Source organism: Podarcis pityusensis (assembly GCF_964106645.2).
Source record: "Podarcis pityusensis genome assembly, chromosome: Z".
In the NCBI taxonomy this organism is placed as follows: domain Eukaryota; kingdom Metazoa; phylum Chordata; class Lepidosauria; order Squamata; family Lacertidae; genus Podarcis; species Podarcis pityusensis.
The window spans coordinates 30,379,810-30,403,840 of NC_138044.1; the positions used below are offsets into that span (position 1 = coordinate 30,379,810).

Consider the following 24,031-nt stretch of genomic DNA (forward strand, 5'->3'; position numbering starts at 1 on the left):
CGCTGCTTTTTTCCTTTGCATCAGATCACAGTTCTGTATAAATCCGACATCCATCTAATTGCAAAGTCCTAGAGCAGGTCAAGAGAATTGTGTTTTGAAGATCCCACGTGTGCACAAAAAAGTTTTAAGCCTTGTCTAATTTGCTTGAAACAGGAAAATGAGGGAGTAAGGAACCACTGATGTGAGAGATGCAAACAGGTCTTTGTGAAGTGCAACTTGCTTGGGTTTTGATTAAGAAAGAAAAAAGTTTATTTGGAAGGGAACGAGGGAGTTATTTTAAGGGAACGAGGGAGTTATTTTAAAACGCTTTGGAAGGGACTTGCCTGAGGAGTTGCAATTAAAATCAGTGGGCCAGGGGTGGCGGGTGGGTTGGAACCTTAAGCAAACTTAACTTCTGAAAGTTTAACCACATTGTAAGTGATGGGAGTTGGTAGGGAAGCATGTGCTCCTCATCACTGATGATTTGGGGTAGATTTGAGCAGACCTACTTGGACATTAGGCTCACAGAAATCCTAAGTGGGGCTTGTTTGCGTGGAGGCGAACAAGCTGCAGCTGTAGGCAAACTTACTTAGGAGTAAATTAGGCTGCAGCTGTAGGCAATCTTAGTCAGGAGTAGTGCTTATCAAAATTGGTCAGATTTGACCCAGTACATCTAATGCTTAGTAGATGTTCAGACAAATGCATTTATCACGGGTGCCCTGTGCTGGGTGCTGTTACCTGCAACTGAGTGGGAAACACTGGGATGTATGGCCAATTCACACATTATGTTGGACACTGGTTCTGTGGGTAGTATCCTAGTACCTGTATATAAATGATGGGTTTTATATTTGCCTGGTGATCAATATTACACACTGGTAGGAAAATTCTCCAAGAGTAGAAAAATTTTCAGAGGGGAAATACTTAGCATGAGCAATATAGTTCTTTGAACATCACTGGGTGCACTTAGAGGAATATCTTGTAGATTACAGCAACCTTTACTTCCAACTGCAGGCATTTAAAGAGTGGTTGTTTAAAACTTAGCTTCTTTGAAAGTAAGCTACTTTGATTGGGACAAGCAGATTTTGTTTCCCCAAGCAAATAGGGTTAGGAGTAGGGTATTTAGTATGCGCTTACCAGGAAGTAAGTTCAAACGAAAGGAATGCAACTTTTATATCTGTAAAAAGTGGTAAAATTTTCAACATTGAGGGCCATCCTCTTCCTTTTGATAATGAAACCCTGTTTGTGTCTACCCAGAAGTAGCTCCCATTCAGCTCAATGGGACTTGCATTCAGATAGAGTGCGCATACGATCACAGCCTAAAAGTGCAGTCAGGAGTGAATCCCATTGAGTTCAATGGGCCTTGTTCCCAGGTACGTGGTTATCTGATTGCAGCCCTTACGATGCAATAATTAGCATGTTATATTAGGAACATGTGTATTTAGGGTTGCAGCTTAAACGAATCAGCAGGTGAGCATACCTGCACCTGAGTTTTAGGAAAAGTAGCTGCAGGAGCCGTGAGATGTTTCCTGGCTTCCCTTTGTTTTTCCTGATAAGTTTTTGTCAGTGGGGAGGGTCCCCCTCCCCATCTCCTTCTTTATCCTGTTCATCATTTCAGGATAAATTCAACATGGATCGTTCTTTTTCCCTCTGCCCCATTTTTCTTAGTTTTTTATAGTGTGTGGTCTGAATGCCTGCCCTGCCAGGTAGCATTATTGGGGTATAAGCAACTAAAAGCCCCGGGGGCACCTTGGTGTCTGCAGTCATGTACCCTTGGTGCAGTAGGTGAAATGGTGTGGCAGGCCAGGGAATCTCTCTTTGTATTCATCCCCCCACCCAAAAAATTGCACCAATTTCTCTGTGTTGTAAGATTCCAAACATGGCACAAAGTTGGTCGGTCCAGAAACTGGAATTTGTGGGTGCTTCTTCCCTGTCAGTGGAAGTCTTATTGGACTAGCTCTGCCTGGTGTAGACCCCCATATGGTCTCTTCAAATCACTGACCCTAAATCTCATTGACCCTAAATTTTCTGTCCTCATTAGGATGCTCTTTGCCCAAAGGAGATTGTGGCTGAATTACATTATGCAAAGAAGTGTGTCTCAACTTTTCCTAATAGTGATAGAATATACGGGGTTGAGATGTTCATGTATCTGGTATCCTTGTCCTGAGAATAACAAGGTTCACAGTTGTGGTGAATGTTAAAAGGAGAGAAGTGCGTTTTTCAAATGTGTAGTAATAAATTTCTTTCTTTTTCTTTTGCAATTGTTTGGCAATCATTTTTGCAATAGTTTTAACGTTCATGGAAGGATATACTTCTTTGCATCAAAACAGCACACACATACTTCATCTTCCTCTGAAGATGAAGAAAGTTCCCTGTTAGATACTATTTTCGGTGAAACTTTACCTGTTAGGATCTTGCTAGAGGTTGTGAACATAACTTGTGATGCTGAAGCAGTTCATTAGTACTGCAAATGAAGTGGGGGGAAATTCACAAGAGAGCATTGTGAGATAGGAACCTAAGAACTGAAGGAGAGTTTATAGGCTAACTGTTGCTTAGCATAATTCTGGAGCAATATCATGAGCTAGTTAGCCCAGTGAGTTAGGAGGGTCTGTTCTGTTATCTCCTTTGGAACTGTTTAAAAGCAGCTCGGGTCCAGGAAACTGTGAAGAAGCTTCTTCAAATTTTAGGATGCTTAATTCCATTATTAATTGATAAAGAAATGCATGCAATGTAAGCAAGAATCTTCAGGACTCTATGATGAAAATAAATAAATAAAAGCTTGCATTGGATCCTAAAACCTGAAACTATTAAATAATTTTTATTAGATTCCTCCCCACTCCCATCTTCTTCTTTAGGGAAGGACCTGCATTAAAAACCTATTATACATTTGCACATGAGCAAATAAAGCATGTGTTAGTTGAAAAAACCACATGGCAGTTTGATTAGGTCTATTGTGACTCATTGTGAGGTAAATGTTTTGCAACTTTTTTGTCCGCAATAGGAGCCTGGTGGTTGGTTACATGTTACTATAGGAAAGTGCTGATCTTCCGTACAAAAGTGGGACTTGGATAAAACATGTTCTGCATTTGCTGGGGAAGGGTCCTACTCCCTTAGAAACTGATAATTTCTGCAAGACTAGGCTCTTGATCATCACATGTTAATTGTCGGTTTGGCAACAGGTAAAATTCTAGAGCTGCTCAGAGCACTTACCGTATTTTTTGCACCATAACACTCACTTTTTTCCTCCTAGAAAGTAAGGGGAAATGTCTGTGCGTGTTATGGAGCGAATGCCTGCAGGTGGCGGCCGGGGGGGGGATCTGCTGCAGTCATGAGCAGAGGATCCATGGTTCCCCTTCCTTCCCTCCTCCGTGGTTACAAAGCATGGATCCACATGGATCCTCAGGATTTTTGCATTGGGCTACTCCAAACTCACTGTCAGGTCACATGTCTGTGGCCACAGCATGAACCACAAAAATCATATATCCACTATTTCGTTTAGAATATTTTTTTTCTTGTTTTCCTCCTCTAAAAACTATGTGCGTGTTATGGTCTGGTGCGTGTTATAGAGCGAAAAATACGGTAACTCTTGCTCACATCCGTATCTATTCAGTAATTTAGGTGCGTATGTGACGGAACAAATTCTACTTCGGGGTTGATTGTTTATATGCAAAGTCTGAGGTTCAAACAAATGGAGAACACTGCATATAAAATGCCTAGCTTTTATTTAGCAGGTGAAATCTACTTACACACTAAGTAACTCAAAATCATGATCTGATCTACTCACCCAAAGGTGGTGCTCCCCTGCCAAATACAAACTGCTTGGTGACTCTCAAATCAATTTGTGGTATGGCTGGCGGGCAGGGGGTCTGTTTCAAGAATAAAGAGTTTAAAATTTCACAGGTTGGCTCAAATTCCTGGGTAGTTCTTTAGATTGAGGGATGCAGACTTCAGGCTTGCAGGACTTTCTTGGTGTTTTACTAGAATTCTGAAATCTCCCAACTGTAGTCAAGTGCAGCATACAAGCACTTTGAAATAAAACAATTCTGAGCCCAGGGTTTTCTTTTAAGTACGGAATTCAAGGGAGCTTTTGGTTCACTCTGAGTTATTCCTACCTTCCTTCATTTCACAGTACTTTTTCGGGAGGGGGCAGAAGGGGGAAAAGTTTTTTTGTTGCCGTCCTTGCTAAACAATTAAGGGACAGGAATCTTTGCTGGTCCAATATAAATAGGAAGATCTACCAGTAGATTTACTGTCCTGCCTGCTTAAGATCCGGTTCCTGGTTCTTAATTTTGTGCCCGGCACCATGCTAGTTGACCACTGCCCTTCGTTAACAGGGCAGCACATTTTGCTGACAACATAACTGCAAAAAATCCAGTGGGAATTGCAAAGTTCTTAACAAATGTCTTTTGACATTCTTGGGTCCAGTTGGCACTGAGTGGGAGATGGGCTCTTTTGAGCCATTGACAAAACCTGCTGGAGGAGAGTTATGAAATCGGATGTAATAATGGATAGATCTGATGGGGCAGCCTGAAAGCAAGAGGCTTGGAAGCATGGAGAAACAGAAAATGTGAATATGGGAGAGCTATTTGCGCAGCAGATAGGGAATACAGAGATAGGGAAAAACAGCTGCTGCCTCCCAAAGTGAAACAGGAAAAACTCAAAACTGTTATGTGTGTTTTGCTAGTTAGATTTTTTCACGTCTGCTGCTACAGCTAACTCAGTGGCCCTTGTAGCTGTTATTTCTAATTGTTTCTGCTTTCTGCTTAATTTCAACTCTCTGATCAAGTTGTTCTGATAGCAATTATCAATCTTGCTGGAAATGAATTACTGCATTTTTATATTAATCATCCTGTGAGATACTTGTTTTCAGTTTTGACTCAGCCACCAGATCAAATGAATCCATCCATCAAAACAAGTCTACTTCAGATCTTGATTTCAAATCTGTGTCATTACATGTGTGGATCATATGTACTAGAATCTTCTCTTATGTCAACATTTCTGAGTTAGATCCACACATATAAGATGAATCCAACAGTTTCCTCTTGCAGGGTCACCTACACTAATTCAGTGCCTGTACCTGGAAAGTGAAATTGTCAAGATGATATTACTGAGCAGGTGGGATAATTTTTTCCTGTATGCATTCTTCAAAAATATTGCTCAGTCATTGCACAAGTCAAGTTATGGGCTGTTTTGCTCGCCAGTCACCACCACAACAAAAAAGTTACAGCCACTTCAGATTGCCCTGATATAATGTCAACTTCTGTGGGGGTTTGAAAAGCTGTTTTGAAGTTTCCCATCCTTTTCGTGCAGCAGGATGAAATATTAAACAGGAGTACCTTAAGCTAAGCCAAGGGAGAAATGTTTCCTTATGTGTCTCTTTGATTTTTAAAGTGGAACTCAGCTACTGAATTTGCGACAAACTATAGCAAGCATCTCATGCACTCAGATCTTGAGTGTTCCATGGAAGTCCTGTTGAAAACATACACTGCTATAATTTAACGTTGGGGAAAGGCCGCAGCTCAGTGCTAGAGCATCTGCTTTGCAGAAGGTTCCAGGTTCTACACCCAGTGTCTCCAGGTAAGATGACGAGAGACTCTCGCCTGCTGGGAACTGGTGCAAGTCTGTGTTGTAAGTAGAGCTAGATGGACCAGTGGTCTGACTCAGAATAAGGTGCTGCTTATGTGTTAGGATTTCAGACAATGATAATCTGCTTACGTACCCATATATTTGTGTGAGCACATGCAGCTTTTGGAGATGGCAGGAACATAATTTTGTGCATGTATTTCTAGAGTTGTCTCAAATCCCACTAGTCAGCATGTTGTTTATTATTCTCACCTCTTATCACCAATGGCAAAGTGGGTAAGGTCATGTGTTCTGCTGAAATATATTGTACGTGCTTAATTAGAAGTCAGTCCCATTGAGTTCTGAGTAGATATGTATAGGATCGCACTGCAAGAAGTTTCTTACTTGCAGTCTGAATTTTAGAATCAGTGTTAGAAGAAACTTTTCTCACATAAGCAAAGAAGGGTGATTGGTAGAATAGAGACTGTAAATTAGCTAACAAGTTTTACAAAGAAGGTTTCAAATTTTAAACTTTCGCTCCTTTCCCTCCTAATAACGGGGAAGCATTGTTTAAAAAACAAACACCAAGAAACTCCCCTGAATATGGCCTGTACATACTTTATTCTAACTGTTCCTAGTTGTAGGGTCTCTTAAAAGGAGTCCAGTAAAGTTGCTGGGGTTTTTTAATGAGAAAAAGTTATAATTCCAGGACTTATGCGCCACTCTATAGATTTCAGTGCACACATTGTTCGTCAATGCTCACTTAAATAAATGGCATGCTTCTCCCTACATAAATTGTCAGCAGGGATTTAAACTTGCCCCAAGCTGTATGTGGAAAGTGTTAATTTTGCTGGTTTGGGCACGGATGTGAATTTTGGGGGTGGCAGTCTTGGGGTCATGTAATGCAGTGGCTAAGAAGTGAGCCTTCAGTTCAATTCTTTAACCTGCCACAAATTAGCCTTGTGGCTTTAGGAAACCACTGTTCTCTTACTCTCCACCTCTTATCATTTGTAAGATGGGAATATTAATACTGAACGACCTTACAGTGGTGGTCAAATTATGAGAAGGAAAGCTGATGCTTAATACATCCTGGGAAACTTCCCTGTACTAGCCAAATTATTTCCCCTTCGTGGCATTTGAAATACAGTAGCAAAAAGGGCCAGTATAAAAGACAACACGGTTAGTTTTGTTCTGCCTTTTCCCTCAAATTTGAGCACCATATTACACGTCTGTTAGAATCAATGTGTGTGAAACATCTTGAACACTGAATATACACTATAGAAATGCTTTGCACAGTTAGTAGCATTATTTTACCAGCATATGTATAAGCTTATTTACCAAGTCTCACTGAAATTAATGAGATTTACTTCCTAGTAAATATGTTTAGGATTGCAGCCTACGTGTCTAGAGACACGGAGAAAGAGCCCCCCCCCCCAATTCTCTTATGAGAAATTATCAATACTTTATAAAACTGTTTCTCTCTCTCTATATATATATCTCCAGAGATTTAATGTGCTTCTGTGTGTGCATTTCAGAACAGTTTTGGCATTTGTTTGCCTTTAGCACACTGAATATCTTACTGGCTCATTGATAAAGAAATCTAATTTGAAGCAACAGTGATTTAAAACAAATCTTGTAATTTCTGAGAGCTCTAGATTTCTCCAGCTGCAGATGAAATGCTTTCCCCCCTGAAAGGGAAATGTTTGTACGTTTCCATTAGATGTTTGAGTTTTTATGGAAGCAATTTCTTCACAAACTCTCCCTACCACCTCCTCTCTCCTCCCCCTCCCCAAAATACGGCATTCTGTGCTCCTGGAGCCAAAGCAAAATAATTAGGCATTAATGATGTTCTCGCCACATATTCAAAAGGTCTTTGGAAGCGTTTTTCCCTCTCCCCGCATCTCTTTTTCTCCTTTTCACCATCTCAACCTGCAGAAGAACTCTTCAGTGTCACTTCAAATCCGACAATTCTGAAAAGATGTAGGGATCAGAACGCGCACACTTTTAAAACTCATTGGCTCTGGCAAGGGAAATTGAGCATTTGCACCCAATAAGCCTGATTGTGGAACTGAATGCAAATTGTGTTTTGATTTATCTCTTTTTCGCTCCCCCCCCTCCATTTGAATTGATCTTGCATTAATTTTGCCAAGCAGCTCTGTGAGGCTGCAGATGTTGCCCTGTGTTTAATAAATCAACGAGACGGATCTGAATGAATCACTTCAGATGGATTCTCTGCTCGGTTTGATGTCTAGATGTTATTCTTAGCTTGTTATCGTGACAGATGCATTAATGTTCCCATACACTGCCAGCAATGTCAAAGAGATTGAAGCTTTTAAAGTGGCGGTAACCTCTCTCCCCCTCCCTCCCTCTTTCCAGGTTTTCTAATGGGAAAAAAACTCACGATTTTTCCTCCAGAAAACCCCAAAACAGTATTTTTAGGAAGAGGAGGAAACCATAAGTAAAGCCATAAACTTAACTGTGGCGTAAGATGATTCTGGAGGGTGGGTGAAGAAGGGGAATTAACCTCTTGATTAGCCAGCAAGTCAGGGTTAAATTTGTAAGAATTTATTTCTGAATGATTAATTATTGCACAATGGCAGAAATCAATATATGTATCTAAATATAGCACAAGGTCTTTTAATAGCGTAACCATTTTCTCAACATTAATATTTCATTGCAAAAGGAAAAGGAGGAGGGGGAAAAAAAAGGATGACCAGGATAAGTAATATAAGATTAAGTATGTTGAAAATGAAAATGTTGAAAACAGAACTAAATTGATCGCTTTTGTTGCCGTGGCTGAGGGTGGGCTTTTCTCATTTTGGAGGTGGGGGTTAATTCAGTTGGACTTGACATTTCTTAGGTTGCTTCTCTTGAATCCATCAATTTTACACTAATTTAAAATGGTCTCACACATGCACCAATACCTTGGTTGGAAATGAATGAACATTTGTTGACTGGCACATTCTGGTAACTTTTCCTACAGAAGTAGCACTTGGGATCACAGATCATAAAGTTGCGTAAAGTACCCTGACGGCTGCTGCTTTTTTAACAGAGCATGCTATTTTAAATTCTAAACATGCTGGTGGAAAAGGAAAGATATCTTGGTTATTGCACTGTAGCATTTCACCCTAGCGTACTAAATTCAATTTATTACCTGGCTTATAATATTTTAATGGCCTCTTCGGACCCCCTGCCACCCCCACAACCCTTATGACTGACATATGAGGAACTAGTACTTTGTATGGGATCTGTTTCTGTCTGCGTTAAGGGTTTTAGAATGTTATTCAGCCATAGTTGAACACTTTTAAATCCCGTTAATTTCAAGGGGGGATTAAGCATGCACTTCAGTCCATCTCCTACTGAAATTGATGGGGCTTAAAAAGTGTTCATAGTTGGCTGGATCATGCCCTTAGTGCCCTGCCAAATGATGTGGGAGGAAAAAATTTCTAGTGCTTTATTTTTCTATGGCAAATTTTCGATTTAAAGTAAGTTTATTAGAAACAACAAATGGGTGCTGATTTCAAATGTGATATTAAGGCAGTCTGACAGTTTCGAAAGCACTTGTAGGTTTGTTTATTAAACACAGTATAAGTAAAACAAACATGCTGAATTAAATTTGTAATTAACATGGAATCCAATAATTACCGGTTGCACTTTCACCCAACACATGCTGGCTGAGTATGGTGGGGATTGTAATCCAAAAAAATATGGAGGGCACCAGGTTGGCAAGGTCTGAATTAAAACTCTAGGTTGTTCAGCAAACTGTGAGCCATCTTACAGGCAAAGGAACTATGTCTAGTTGCTCCAAAGCAGGAGTCAGCAAACTTGTTCAGCAGGGGGCCGATCCACTGTCCCTCAGACCTTGTGGAGGGCTGGACTATATTTGGGGGGGGGGGAATGAACAAATTCCTATGCCCCACAAATAACCCAGAGAAGCATTTTAAATTAAAGCACACATTCTATTCATGTAAAAACACGATGATACCCGGACCATCTGCGGGCCGGATTTAGAGGCGATTGGGCTGGATCTGGCCCCCGGGCCTTAGTTTGCCTACCCATGCTCCAAAGACTGGGTCACTTTCCAGCTTCTCTCCCATTGTGCTTCTATAGCTTGATGAGCATTTGGAGTTGGCTGGCCAAATGAACTATCGTTGAGTGAGGCTGCTAGGCTTGGACATAACACCAAACCACAGTTAAACAAGCCGTGGTTTATGAGCCAACAAAAAACTGTTGCGGTTTGTTTCCAGAAAACTAACTCTGGTTAAGCCATGCTTCGGCTAAACAACTATAGCTTAGTTTAATGTTCAAAACTTGAGAACATCTTCTAATGGAATTCCATTATCGTCATTGAACCAGTGGTATTTAAAATAGTCCTATGGTCATAGATGATATTGCTGTGATGTGTTTGCGTTTTTTCCTTTGCTGAGACTTTCAAAGTCCTCCTCCTTACATCTGTTGAAGTTTTCCATCTCTCTTTCAGATTTGAGTAGATGTTTCTTTTATCTGAGCCCTTTATTTCAGATAGGAGTCATTACTCCTGATGCAAGCTTTTTTAAAAAAAAAAAAACAAACCCCGTCCTCAACTGCTTAAACCTGCAATATATATTAAATAGAATAACTGGTGTAAAGACACTTGTAAAGAGGAGGGTTTTTTTGCCTTGCGCCTTCACCTGCGTTTTCACCTGAGCAAATGTAAAATTCTTCTTGATGTTCCAAACAAAGGGTTGCCGCTAATGCTAGCCCTATGTAGAGTAGACCCATTGAAATCAATGTGCATGCCTAACCCAGACCCATTAATTTCAATGGGTCTGCTCTGAGTTGGACATAGGCAGATACAATCCTATGTCTGCAGTTCTGCATGCAATGAAGCAGCTTAAATTCCGCTGAAGTTAATGGGGCTCATGCAGCTTAACTGTTTACAGGCCCGCAGCCAAAGGCGTTCTCTTTCCCATTCATTAAGCCCCTTTATATATCCTGTAGGAATCCTTCGCTGCACCTCATTCAGTTGTTGTGCAGGGATTTTTTCTTTTTCTTTTTTTTGCTATTGACCTCAAAATCTCAGTTTCAGCAACAACTTGTCCCTGTGATGAGAACGCAACAAGTTGTGAAGAAAGAACAGACCTGATTGGAAAAGCCACAAATTCTTAGTGCTCTGAAAAGAAGCTCCAGCGGTGCAGCTGGGTGCATTCTTTGCTATGTATGTGCAGGGCAATTTTTATTTTTATTTTTTTAAAAAGAGTGTTTTGATTAGACATGAATTACTAAGTGCAACAGCTAGTCTAGCATGTAATGGTTCTCAGTGATTACAGATTTATTCTGCTTGATATATTACAGACATCCCTAGGGGCAGTGCGGTTTTGCTCTCCGTGGCCACCGGTTAACGCACGCTTCTGAAAGGCAGCCGAGTGCAGGGAGAAACTTTTTCCCACCAATTCTACAGCTGGAGAATTAGAAATATTAATAACCACAGCTAAAGGCATTAGGTCTCTCCCTGAAAGGTTCCAGTGTGTGCCTTTTTATATCCATGTAATTAATGACCTAGCGATATAGCATCCCTTGTATATGTCCTTTTTCACATGAACTTCTCTGTCGTGTCTCTGCCGTAAGTGAGAGTAAGGAGATTACGTTTCTTATGTCTGTATGCTATTTTGACCTTCTAAGCCTGTTTTCCTTGTTGCAGTGCGTTGCACCAGACCCATGTTCTATGAATTCTCAATAAAAAATCCAAAGAATTAAATTGACAGCATAACGGCAGTTCTTATGTCCATGCAACATTTCTTTTCCTTTTAGGAATATATATATATGTATATATATGTATATATATATATATATATATATATATATATATTATGCTCCTTATCAGTAGTTCTAATGTAGTTTCACAAACGTTTAAAGCTTTACAAAATGTTCAATTACTGTTGTGTGCAGTGATCATATCGGGTTCCTCGTGGCTGATCTCTGGTAACAGCATTTAAACTGCAGTTAGAGACAACACGCTATTTATGCACTGGGTTAAAAAGGAAAAGAGTAATATTGATCTGCCTGTGGATTAAAGTTTTCTTTTCTTTTTTAAATCGGTAACAGCTCAAACACAAAAGGCTTCTCCTTTTTTCCCTCCCCTCAACCCCTTTATGATTTCTCAAGCCTGCCATTGATCTACTGGTTTTATTGCATTCATTATTTATTAAAAGAATTTGCAAGCTAAACATAACGCTAAGCTAGTTTGCACAGAGGGACCGCACTTAGGAAATTGAATGGAGATTGCATTAGGGATGAACATCTGTGCTGTTTTTCCACTCGTGTATTTATTGGTTTGTATAAAAGGTGTATTGGATTAACAGTTATAACTGTTATGGCATGAAGCTTTCTCTCTGAGACCCCAGGCAATTTAGTTGTTGTTAGGGAAGGTTGCCGCCTTTACTTATTGTAAAACCCACGACAATCCCAGACTTGGCATGTTCTCTCTTTTTTTTAATGCAGCTGTTTCTGTTTGGATATAAAACACAATACATTGATTGTATGATACATGCAATATCGCAGACGATGTAGCATACAGACGGCCACCCTCTCTACTTTCTGGTGACGACAGGTGTAGTTTTGCAAATTAGTTCGCTGTCGCATCAGATGTACGGAAATAAACTTCATCCTACAACCCTAACCTCACTTACTGGTTACTAAGCACCACTGGAACTCAGTGGAGGTTATTAATGAGTCAGGATGTTTAGGGTTGTGTTTCATGTCTTATTCTCTTCAGAATTTGTGCTATATTATTTTGACTTGGTGAACCACTCAGAACTCTGGTGGCAGCACTCTTCACTAGCTGCAGCTTCTGGATATTCTTCAAGGGTAGCCCCACACAGAACACATTACAGTAGTCTAATCAGAAGGTTATCAGAACATAATTTCCCCTTGCAAGGGGGCCGGTCCACTGTCCCTCAGACCTTGTGGGGGGCTGGACTATATTTTGAAAAATAATAATGAATGAATTGCTATGCCCCACAAATATCCCAGGGATGCATTTTAAATAAAAGGACACATTCTGCTCATGTAAAAACACGCTGATTCCCGGACTGTCCGCAGGCCAGATTTAGAAGGCAATTGGGCTGGATCCGGCCCCCAGGCCTTAGTTTGCCTTCCCATGCTCTAATGGCTTGTGAATCCTCCACATAGGCCTCCTTGTGACAATGCTGAATCAAGGAGTGCCCCCAAGCTACACACTAGTTCCTCCAAGAAGAGTTCAACCACATCAGCAACAGGATGCCTTCTCAGTGTCCCCAAGACCCACCAACCCAGAATACCGTCCATTTATCTGCATTAAGACTCAGTTTATCAGTTCTCACCCAGCCCATTACTTCCTCCAACACTGGCAGATTCAGAAGATTAAAAACCTGCATATTGATTGCAACTTCATATAGACTTCATATCATTGTGTTAGTTTGATGTCAATGGATGGAATATGAAATGGGATAAGTAACACCCAGGAGCAGGTAATGCGTTGGCTGAGGTGCTGTTTCCTATAGAGTCCTTCCCTTATTGCTTAATCTGGCTCTTGCTGCCATTTCTCAGAAGCCCTCTAAATGTCTATGTTGAAATGCCAGCTGGAGGACTGTTTATTCCACATGCTCTTTGGGTGGAATATCAAGCCTTGTGTGTCATTTAGACTTTGTGACACATGTACCCACCCAAGGCCTAATGACTTGTCTGCAGATGAGCTGTTATTTATTACAGTCATGTAGAATAAAATTGATTGTCTTCTGAAATTAATCTTTCATTTGCCTCTAGCTCTGTTTTTAATACAGGACACACAGTTGCCTGTTTTGCAGAAATACTGTTTAATCACATTAATATCTCCCCCTCCCCTTTTCTCTCTTCTCTTCCTCCCCCCCCCCACCTGCCCGCCTCTGGGCTGGGGAAGATAATTGTACAAACGAACAGCAAAATCTGTATCTTTAACTTCTCTTTATGATTAAATTATGCAAATGACTTATCTCCTGCCCTTCCAAGCAGTAATCATCTAATTAGGAGTGATGTGTTAAAGGGACAGTTTTGAATTGGGAGGGGAGAGTTGGAGAGAGAGAGAGAGAGAGAGAGAGAGAGAGAGAGAGAATATGAGACATGGAAGGACTCATTTTTTTAGCCCTAATGCAGGGACAGCTTTGGATGGCAGGTCTTAAAAGCTCTTGTTACACTCTGGGCAGGTGTTATGCTAAAAGGGGTTGTCTAGCACCTAGTTATTCATTGCCCGACTTCAAGGATCTGCTTTGCAACAATCTTGTTGGACTCTCAGTTCCCATCCACTCTGACCATTGGCCTTGCTGACTAGGGATGATGGAAAGTGGACTTTGCAACATCAGAGGAGTACAGGCTCCCCACTTCCATTTTACTGCTTTGTATTGAGTTCATTGGTTCAGAGATAATTATAAAAAGGGGACTGGGTTGCTTTGAATGCTGAGAACCAGTCCCCATTGTAGCCTTTTCCAAGCTTGGGTTCCTAGTTGTTGCTGGACTCCAAGATCCACCACTGGCTGTTCTGGGCATGATGGGGATTGGAGCCCAACAAAAACTGGGAAGCAAAGTTTGGGAAGGAACACTCTGTTGCCTGTCTGATGCAGATAGCAACAGGGAAGGAAAGAAGTGATGCTGGTTACAGGTATGAGCATCAAAAGTAATGAGGCAGAGGAAGAGTAAAATTGATATTGAGAAGACCTAAATTACCTAAGCCTCTCAGGAGCTACTGGGTTAAGAACCAGAAACCCTCAGCCCATTATGGTGAGCTGTGCTATGAAGCATCTTCTAGGGCAGTGAAGTATTCTAAGACTGATTTCTCTTGCCATAGGTTGCCATTGGGCACTTATAGACCAAGGGCTATAGGAACTTAGGAAGCTGCCTTATACTGAATCAGTCCATTGGTCCATGTAGCTAAGTGTTGCCTGCACTAACTGGCAGCAGCGCTCCAGGCTTTTCAGTAAGGGTCTCAGCAAGCCCAGCTGGAGATACGAGGGCCTGAAGCTGGGACATGGAAAGTAGATGCTGTACCACTGAGCTATGGCTCTGTTTGGGTTGGGGTCTGGGCAGTTGTGGTTTTTGGCTTGGGAGCATTTTGATGTGAATCCTGCCTTGGTTCCTCACCTCTGACTCTGTGGTGCAGCATCTGGTTTCCGGCTCTTCTCTAGCAGCTACCTGTGACATATACCGGTAAGTACCGTATTTTTTGCACCATAACACTCACTTTTTTCCTCCTAGAACGTAAGGGGGAATGTCTGTGCATGTTATGGAGGGAATGCCTACGGGTGGCATGCCTACGGATTTTCCTCCTCTAAAAACTACGTGCGTGTTATGGTCGGGTGCGTGTTATAGAGCGAAAAATACGATATATTTATGGCTATGCTAGGTTAGGAAGAGCTAGGGATGTGTGGTAAATTTTATTCAGTTCACATTTAAAGGCAAACCATACTAATCCACACTTTCCAAAAAAATGCTTGAAACAAAATAGCCATCCTTCAAAATTCAAACTTTGCTGAATTTTGCAGTCGAGTTCTCCAACCAACCAATGTCTACAAAAATGCATATATTAGGGGAAGGTGTCCATATAAAATAATACGTTACTGAAAATAACATACACAGTGAGTTACGCTAGGCCAGGCATGGGCAAACTTGGCCCTTCCGTTGTTTTGGGACTACAACTCCCATCATCCCTAGCTAACAGGACCAGTGGTCAGGGATGATGGGAATTGTAGTCCCAAAACAGTTGGAGGGCTAAGTTTGGCCATGCCTGCACTTGCATATATTAGGAAAAATTCAAACGAAAATTCTACTGAATTTTGATGATTACTTAATTTTTGTTGTTGTTGTTCCTGACATGGAAATGTGGAGAGCTGAATTCAAGATTGCGGAAATGAGAAACTGAGAGAATTAAATTAAATTTTATTGCACACTTATTGCACACTTTCCCGTACAGTATAGGTATTTGGAAATATTACTTGGCTGGAGAACTGCATAAAACACAGGATTGCTGTGTTATACTTCATGTATTGCTTTAGGAAGTGCAAATTAGTTAGGATCACCTTTAAATGTGAACCAGATCAAATCCTGCCCCCCCCCCCAATCCCCTGTTGCAGGCCTAGAATCTTAAAATTTACAAACTGTACCGCTGACTTACCCAAAATATAATATGATCTAAACCAACAGGACTTACCTGCAATGAAACAGGTTAAGGATGGGAACATGAATGTGAACCTCTCCATTTATTTCAGAAACAGTGGGACAAAACGATCCACTGCCTCAGAAACGCACCTTGCCACTTCTGCCCCCCCAATTTTTTATGGTGCTGCTGCATCCCTTGAATTATTATTGATGCACACCTGTCATCTTAGCTTCCAAGACAGCTGCAAATGGTGTGATCTTTCTTTCTAGGTGTGTGATCTAGGCAGAGGGAAACTTCAAGCGAGCTGTGTTCATGCTTCTCTGAACCATTTGCCATGCAAAAATAAAAAGGGTTCATGTAACATGATAATCCTGGGCAGCTTGTGTCTCTCTTTGTATCTACATCTTCCCCTTCATGCTGTGACAGTGGTGGTGAATGCTAATGAAATAGTACATAGGTTAGCCCCCAGAGCAGTAATTTTAAGATAATTAGTTAAAGAGTCTGCAAAGGAGGAAACACGAGTTCTTTTTTACCCCATAAAATAGTCCCACCATGCGGCTCATACGACTTGGATTATTCAGTACGTGATCTCATAGAGTAAAATCACTCCATGGCTCTGTGCACAGGATGACTTGCATCAAAGTCTAAATGACCTCCACCAACTTGAGTATTCCTTTTGTTGATTCCCAAGACCAGATTCATACAGTGGCCTATGAACCAACCCCCATGTGGGGCCTCGGGGTAACTGTGGCAGCAGCTCTCTGAACTGATGGAAAGTGGATATGGAGAGGCCCCTTCTGGTCCTCTGTGTCCTCATGCAATCCCAAACATTGGCATCTTTTAACAGCAGGAAGTATCAAGGATGTCAGAGTGACTTCCTCCTTCCTCTCAGCAGCAACTTGAACAAAATATTGCCGGGTGCTCCCTCCCTTTGTGGGAGATGATTATTCATTGCACACATTATTGCAAAGGACACAGTTACCTTAGAACTGCCAATGTTAACCTTGCTCAGTTTGGGGAAAACGAGCTGTAACCAATAAATGCCAATATTATCTTACTTAGGGGAATTAGGCATACTCAAAAAAACTTGTGCCCCCCACAAACAGTAATGTAACTCTGAGAAAATGCAAAGGCCCTGTGTCAGCTGGCTAATGCTTGTAAAATGCTTTGAAGATGAAAAGGAGAAAATAAATTTTAGCTTGCAAATAGTGACATTTCCTTCCTCAAGAAAGGCTAGCTGGCACACCGATTGCTCCTATTTATTAGCTGTGATTTATTTGTGAAATTCCAGCAGGGAGCCATACAAAGGTCTCCAAGTTGCGGGCTGAGATAAATTGTGCATTTTGAAATGTATTTAGCTAATTAAAATGGAAACCACATTAAAAATATATTAAAAAGGAAGTGGGGAAAATCTTCAGTGGCTTGAAAGTTATTTACACTCAATGGCTGAAGCTATTTACCATCCGTGCTTGCTGAGGAATATCTTTGGCCGATACACCTGTGCTTGCAATCTGGATAAGCTGTTGTCCCTCTCAAGAATAGCTGCTGGTACATTTTAATTCTCAAGCATGTGATCAGGTCCACTCAACAAAACTGAGAGAGTTTTGGCTGTTTAAACATTTTTTAGGCCTTGAAGAGGACATTTAAGATGTACGGTATTCTATTGACCCGGCTGTGAACTGCTCACACAATTACCAACAGGCACCATTGATGATCCTTTGCTTGTTAAGGATCATCAAATGATTAGAAGTAACAGTGACCTGCATGTAGTACAAAGGGAAAGGGGGTGAGTTGGAAGCAAGAAGTTCCTGTTTCAAATCATATTACCCTATAAATCAGGCTAGATCAGATAGGGTTGCCATATTTCAAACAGTGAAAATCTAGACAGAGCTCCTTTTCCCAGACATTTATCCCAGACACTGCTGCTGCCTGCAGTATTCCGGATACGTTTGGGAAATTCTGGACGTAAGACAACCCTAGATGAGACCAGATCTTTGTCCGGTATCCTGATCCCAGTAGTGGACAATCGTATGCATTCTCTTGTACTGAATCTCCTAATCAGTTTATTAGAATATGACTCTGAATTCTAGTCTTAAGATGAACTATATTTCTATATAATAAAATGTAACAATGTTGTCACATAGACCCCAGTGGAGGATTTATAGTGCTGCATCACAGTTATGGATAAATACAGTGTGGGGTAGGGAAGCAAAAATGAAGGCAGGTTGGACAACAGCATTGACCATTACCCTAATGTCCCACTTCTATGTCCCCTAGAAATCAGAATGGTACTAGCAATGCGTTATTTTAGGCACCTCCTTAAGACTTGTAAAAATTCAACCAGGCCTTTTCAGAGTGGCATTGTTAGATGAAAACAACAAGACCTTTTGCATCCAGCACAGGTAATCTCCACTGAGTCTCTGTTTGCCCTTGCTCTTTAGCTCATATGAACTGAGAGTGCAACCTTATTCCTTGTAATCCTACTTGTTTTCTGACCTTTTACAAGGTGAGTTCAAATGCAGAAATGCTTGTTGTCATGGAGTGGACACAGAGGAACAGTGGGAGGAACCAGCTGGGGAAGAAGGCTCAGAGCCCATGGATTGATGGTGGGACAACAAGTTGGGAGAAGACTGGTGGGAGGAGGTGTTGGAAGCTGAAGAGGTAACAGGGCTTAGTGAACTGGGAGAGTCTGGCAAAGAGAAGTACAGAATCAGAGGCAAAAGCTGGAGTGGAGGGAGAGTGGGCCAAGAGGCAGAGATGAGTCAGGCTGGTGAAGAGTCGTGGGTGTCTCCCCTTCCTGCTGCGATGAGCTCCCCTTCCCCCTTGTTTCCAGAACCAGAAGAGGTATGAAAAGGGCGAAGGAGAAATTGGTGACGCACAAACACAGTCTTGGAAAAAAACCTGGAGAGGAGAGGATTTAGGCAGCTGTGGGGAGGTGGGGACCTTCAGTCTCAGCAACAGCTTCAGGGGGGTAAGACCTCCTGGAGTTGAGTTGCTGTGCTCAGTAGGCCTAACACTCCCGTGTTGATGGTGTTTTTGCTAATAAAGAGTTAACTCCAACTTGCATGGTGCGATTTATTGGTGGCTCACTCCTGACACCTGTCAACCATTGCTAAGCTTTTCAAATTCAAGAACAGAAGTTTGAGTAAAGCAATGTAAAAAGGAAATGGAGAGGAAAACTTTGGTTTTAAACAACAGCAGAGATTTGAATAAAGTACCTTTCACACAGTTTTTTAAAACCATCATTTCCGTCTCAGTGATCCCCTATCCTTGCTTTACTCAAACCTCTGCTGTTGTTTAAAACTGCCAATTGCCTCTCTCAGTGTTCCTAACCCCACTTTTGTCAAAGTTCTGCTGTTTAAAAGAGACACCTTTCCCCTTTCAGTACAGTGGTACCTCGGGATGCGAACGGGATCCGTTCTGGAGCCCTGTTCGCATCCTGAACGGAACATAAGACGCGACTGCGAGGGTCGCGTTTCGTTGCTTCTGCGCATGCGTGTGACGTCATTTTGAGTGCATGCGTGAGCGGTGAAACCCAGAAGTAACACAGTCCATTACTTCCGGGTTGCCGCAGAGCGCGACCTGAAAGCCCTCAACCTGAAGCACATTCAAATCGAGGTATGATTGTACTCAGTACTCAGCTTCTCCCTCTTCCATTCCTCAGCTGCCTCATGTGAGAGAGATAAAAGAGGTGGCGCCCACTAAACATCCCATAGTTCCTTCTCACCATGTATTTTACTTCTGGTACCACATGAAGTGCTAGATTCAATGTAGCTTTGTAGGCATCACGTGTAGACAAAGCATGTAGTAATTTAGAAGAGATACTTCATTGTCTGCAATACAGAAATGATAATGTTGGCCCACTTTGCAGCGCTGTTTTAAGGATTCCCAAGAATGTACCAAAGGTACTTTCTTAGGCACTTGGATGTGCTGTCTGTGGTGCTTTTCGTGTGAGATGGTACTTGTGATGTGGAATATCAGCTGTCAGTGACAGCGCTTTTGTTAAGATAGGAGTACTGGTACCTCCTTTTCTCCTTTAACTCCTTTAACTCCAAAAAAGACCACTGGTTGTATTAAAGCAAAATATTTCTTATATCGAATCGTACAGGGCCAAAGCAATATGATTGATAGCTGTGCCTGTATGCCAGTGCTTCTATTGGAAAGTTCTTAGACTTGGAGCAGGAGTGTTGCACCCACTTAAAAACACACATTTTGAAAACAGTGGAACTACATATAAAGCTGTTCTTTGCTGCATACACTGCAGTCCTGTGCACACTTACTAGGCAGTAAGTCACACGGAGCACACTAGGAGCTTCTACATAAACACATGTAGGATTGCACTGCCCATAGATAGAATTATTGTGGCTGCTAAATCCATGAAAACCCTTTCCGTCTCATTCAAAGACTACTTCATCTATAATCATAGTATCTGTCTGCAAAATGAAAATGAATGGAGCACATGGACATTAAAATTGCGATTTTTCCTGGTGAAAAAGGTGAGGGACTGATCAGCAGATTCTGTATTTATTTCTGGGGAAAGTAGCAATTTAAATGGTGCTTTGCCAGTTGATCCACAAGGGTATAAAATGTTTGGCAAGGGACATCTAAGGCTCCTGAAGCCTGGGGAGCTCCATGCAGCCCTCCAGGCCTCCCTGGTCTGGCCCTTGGAACTCTCCATAGGCCCCACCCCTCATTGGCCTTGCTTCTTATCCTACTTGAGAGATTTTGCTGGATTGGAATGTATCCTTAAACCCTTAAACTCTTACAATGCATCTTGCAGGGCTGGCTCACCCATGAGGTAGGCTGCGGCAGCTGCCTCCGGTGGTGGAAGCCCAAGAGACAGTGCTCCTGTGGGCACCCCGCCTAGCCTGGCAGCTTCTGCAACAGTGCTGTCTTCTGGTGAGATCTCACAAGATCTTACTGAAATATTGCAGCAGCTCGTGCTCTCCGTGAGATCTCATAAGAGCTCAGCTAGACTATCTGAGATTTCGCCGAAACCTGCTGTGGCTGCCGCTGTTTGGCAGGTGCTGCTGTGCAAGGTAAGAGAGGGAGTGGGGCAGAGCAAGGTGGCACCTTCCCATTCTGCATCAGGCGGTGAAATGGGATGCCCCACCCCAGCCTTTTGGTGGGGTGGATAGAGAATAGGGAGGTGTGTGTGTAGAAACTAATGCAGGAAAGTAAGAGTTGCATGTATTGCTCTGTCCACTTTTCCCTCTGATCGCACCCTCCACAGGCATGTGGTCCAAGGGAGGTTGCACATAGGTGATGTGGCCTTTGAGCTGTAGAACATTCACCACCCTTCCTCTTCATAGAGACTGTTATTTGGGTAGCCTACTTCTCCCCCCTTCCCTCTGTAAGTGTGCATTGGTGAGCAAGCCTCCTGGCTCCTGCAGCAAACGGAGGAGAAATTGGCAACTTCTTGATTTCTCGGTGTGTTTTAAGAGATTAATTGAAATGGATAATTAAATCATCTTGTGCCTTAAGTCAGCAGCTAATCGAAGCCTAAGAAACCCAGATTGCATTCTGCAAATGCATGCTCTGGGTGCAAACTCCCTTCCTTTTAAAGGCTATTGTTGAGTGTGGATGGCAGTGGAAATTTCACTCTTGGGACCCACCTGCATCATACCTCCAAAGCAGCATCATACCGTTTTAAACAGTCATGGTTTCCCCCCAAAATCCTGGTAACAGTAGCTTGTGTGTTGAGGTCCCCAAACCACCCCCAAATAAATCACAATTCACACAGAATTTTTGTTTAAGGCTTTTGGCATAATTTTGGCCACAGCTTTATTAAAATACATAAATGTGAGTGGTTGCTTAGGCATTGGTTCCGCCCAGGGGCAGAAGTGACTTCCGGATTCCAGCGAAAGTCAATAAGGGAAAACAATATTGGGGAGAAAATGGAGCTGGGCACCAGACCCTCACCTCTCCCCACATGCTCCCAGGGGCTTGCGGGGCCCTAGCCCTTTGCCAGGGATTTGGACAAAAGCATGGTGAGCCCCTGGATTCCTTTAATGGAATTCCCTTGCAGCAGCAGCATTGGAGGGACAGGCACTGCCAACCACATCCCCTCCACCAACCAAACCATAAACCAATGCCTAACCACAACCTTAGGGACGCGGGTGGCGGTGTGGGTAAAACCTCAGTGCCTAGGACTTGCCGATCGTATGGTCGGCGGTTCGAATCCGTGCGGCGGGGTGAACTCCCGGCTGTCGGTCCCAGCTCCTGCCCACCTAGGAGTTCGAAAGCACCCCTAAGTGCAAGTAGATAAATAGGTACCGCTTTATAGCGGGAAGGTAAACGGTGTTTCCGTGTGCTGCACTGGTGCTGGCTCGCCAGAGCAGCTTTGTCACGCTGGCCACATGACCCGGAAGTGGCTGCGGACAGCACTGGCTCCTGGCCTCTTAAGTGAGATGAGCGCACAACCCTAGAGTCGGACACGACTGGCCCCTACGGGGAGGGGTACCTTTACCTTTACCTTTAACCACAACCTTACAAGTTGTGACGATTTGCCATGCAGTAGGCAAAAACCAAATGGTACCAGCCAATCAGCTAAATGGACAAAATTCTTACCAGGCCCCTGCCCCAAAAGCAGACGACCCCATGACAGGCATAGCAAGGTCAAACGCAAGAGCCCTAAATTAGGGTGATTTGGTGCACGCAGCAAAAGAGAATGCTCAATGCTGCGTGCCCTGCATATAAAACCTTGGTCCATCCCACAAATTGGCAACATCAAAATTAGTCCAAATAACCCAAACAGCCCAATCACTGCCAATGGCCTTCTAAATGATCCCGCCCAGCAACTGAGGGGGTGGCCTGTCAGACCCCACCACAACACGTGCTCTCCATGAAGAAGAACACACTTTGTAGTGAAAGTTCATCATTACTATTCATCATAATAATCAGTTTTAGTAGTAAAAATTTGATCTGTAATTCATCCTTCATCCTAAGGTTCTTCTCACATGCCCCTTAGAAATCAGAATGGTACCAGCAATGTGTTATTTTAGGCACCTCCTTAAGACTTTTAAAAATTCAATCGGTTGACATTTTCAGGGTGGCATTGTTGGATAAAAACAACACCTTTTATGTCCAGCACATGTAATCTCCACTGAGCATCTGTTTTTCCTTGCTCTTTAGCGCATAGGAACTGAGAGTGCAACCTTACTCCTTAACAACTGGTAATCCATTCCTCCCACTCATTTGCTGGGTCAGAATGACATTTATAAGGTGAGCTCCCACTCAGAAAAGTTTTTTGACATGGAGTAGTTGGACACAGAGGAACAGTTGGAGGAACCAGCTGGGGAGCCCCTAAGCAAAGAAGGTTCAGAGGGCAAGACCTCCTGGAGATGTGCTGCTGTGCACATTAGGCCTGACACTTCTGTGTCGATTGTATTTTTGTTAACAAAGAGTTAACTCCAACTTACACAGTGTGATTTATTGCTGGCTCACTAGTGGGAAAGGGGTTAATGTGTGGGGGGGGATGGCAGCAGGGTTGATGGTCAGAGTAAGCAGGGGCTCATCCTGGTTAGCAGCTGATGGGCATTGGAGCCCAAGAAAATCTGGTGGATCACAAGATCACCACAATTCTGGTGTCAGGTGTGTTCATAAGTCTGCCCTGCCCTGTTTCCATGTCTATCTTTTTTTTTAAAAAAAAAACAAACATTCACATCAGGCAGTATACAGTGCTAGTCCTGATTTGTGCTTTAGTCCAGAATCAAGTTGATTTACTTAAAAATGCAGACTGAACAAAATCCTCAAGTGTATCTAGTAGGCAGTCACAGAACATCCAGAGTTAACACTGACCATTTTAATGTCTGCAAAGACTCCTATCTATTGTTGTTTTCAGTCCACAAGTGATTCATAACCAGTGGCATTTTCTCCCATTTGCATTGTGCTTCCTTTGCATTGGAATGAATGGGATGGAATAACAGAGTGTCAGTGTAATTTATGTAATTAATTACATAAATTGTATAAGTTACATAATTCCACCCCGATGGACAGCGAGAGAAATACCATTTTCAATGTAAGATGATCTGCAGCATTATGGAAACAGTGCTGTATGCAAAGAATAAAGGCCATGAGAGAACAATGATGCCTTCTTACATCTCTAGGCACCATCTTTGATTTTATTTTGGCACTTCCTTAAAACATAATTATTTAGCTATTCAGGTGTAATTCCAGTTTCCGTTCTTCTTTTCCTAGTGTTCTGCAGAAGTATTTTTATTCTTCATACTTCAGTTTTAATATTTAATATTAGTTTTACTTTTGTATGTTGCACATTTTTAATATGTGCATGGCCTTGAGGCTTTGCTTTGGAATGAAAAAAAGCAACCACCTTCTGCATCCAGCTTA

General features: G+C 42.3%; 1 protein-coding gene across 8 annotated transcripts in view; it reads left to right on the plus strand.

The window, feature by feature from the left end:
* Positions 1–24,031, plus strand: part of DACH2 (dachshund family transcription factor 2) — a 326,286-nt gene that overhangs the window by 17,620 nt on the left and 284,635 nt on the right. The gene's annotated exons all lie outside the window — the stretch shown is intronic.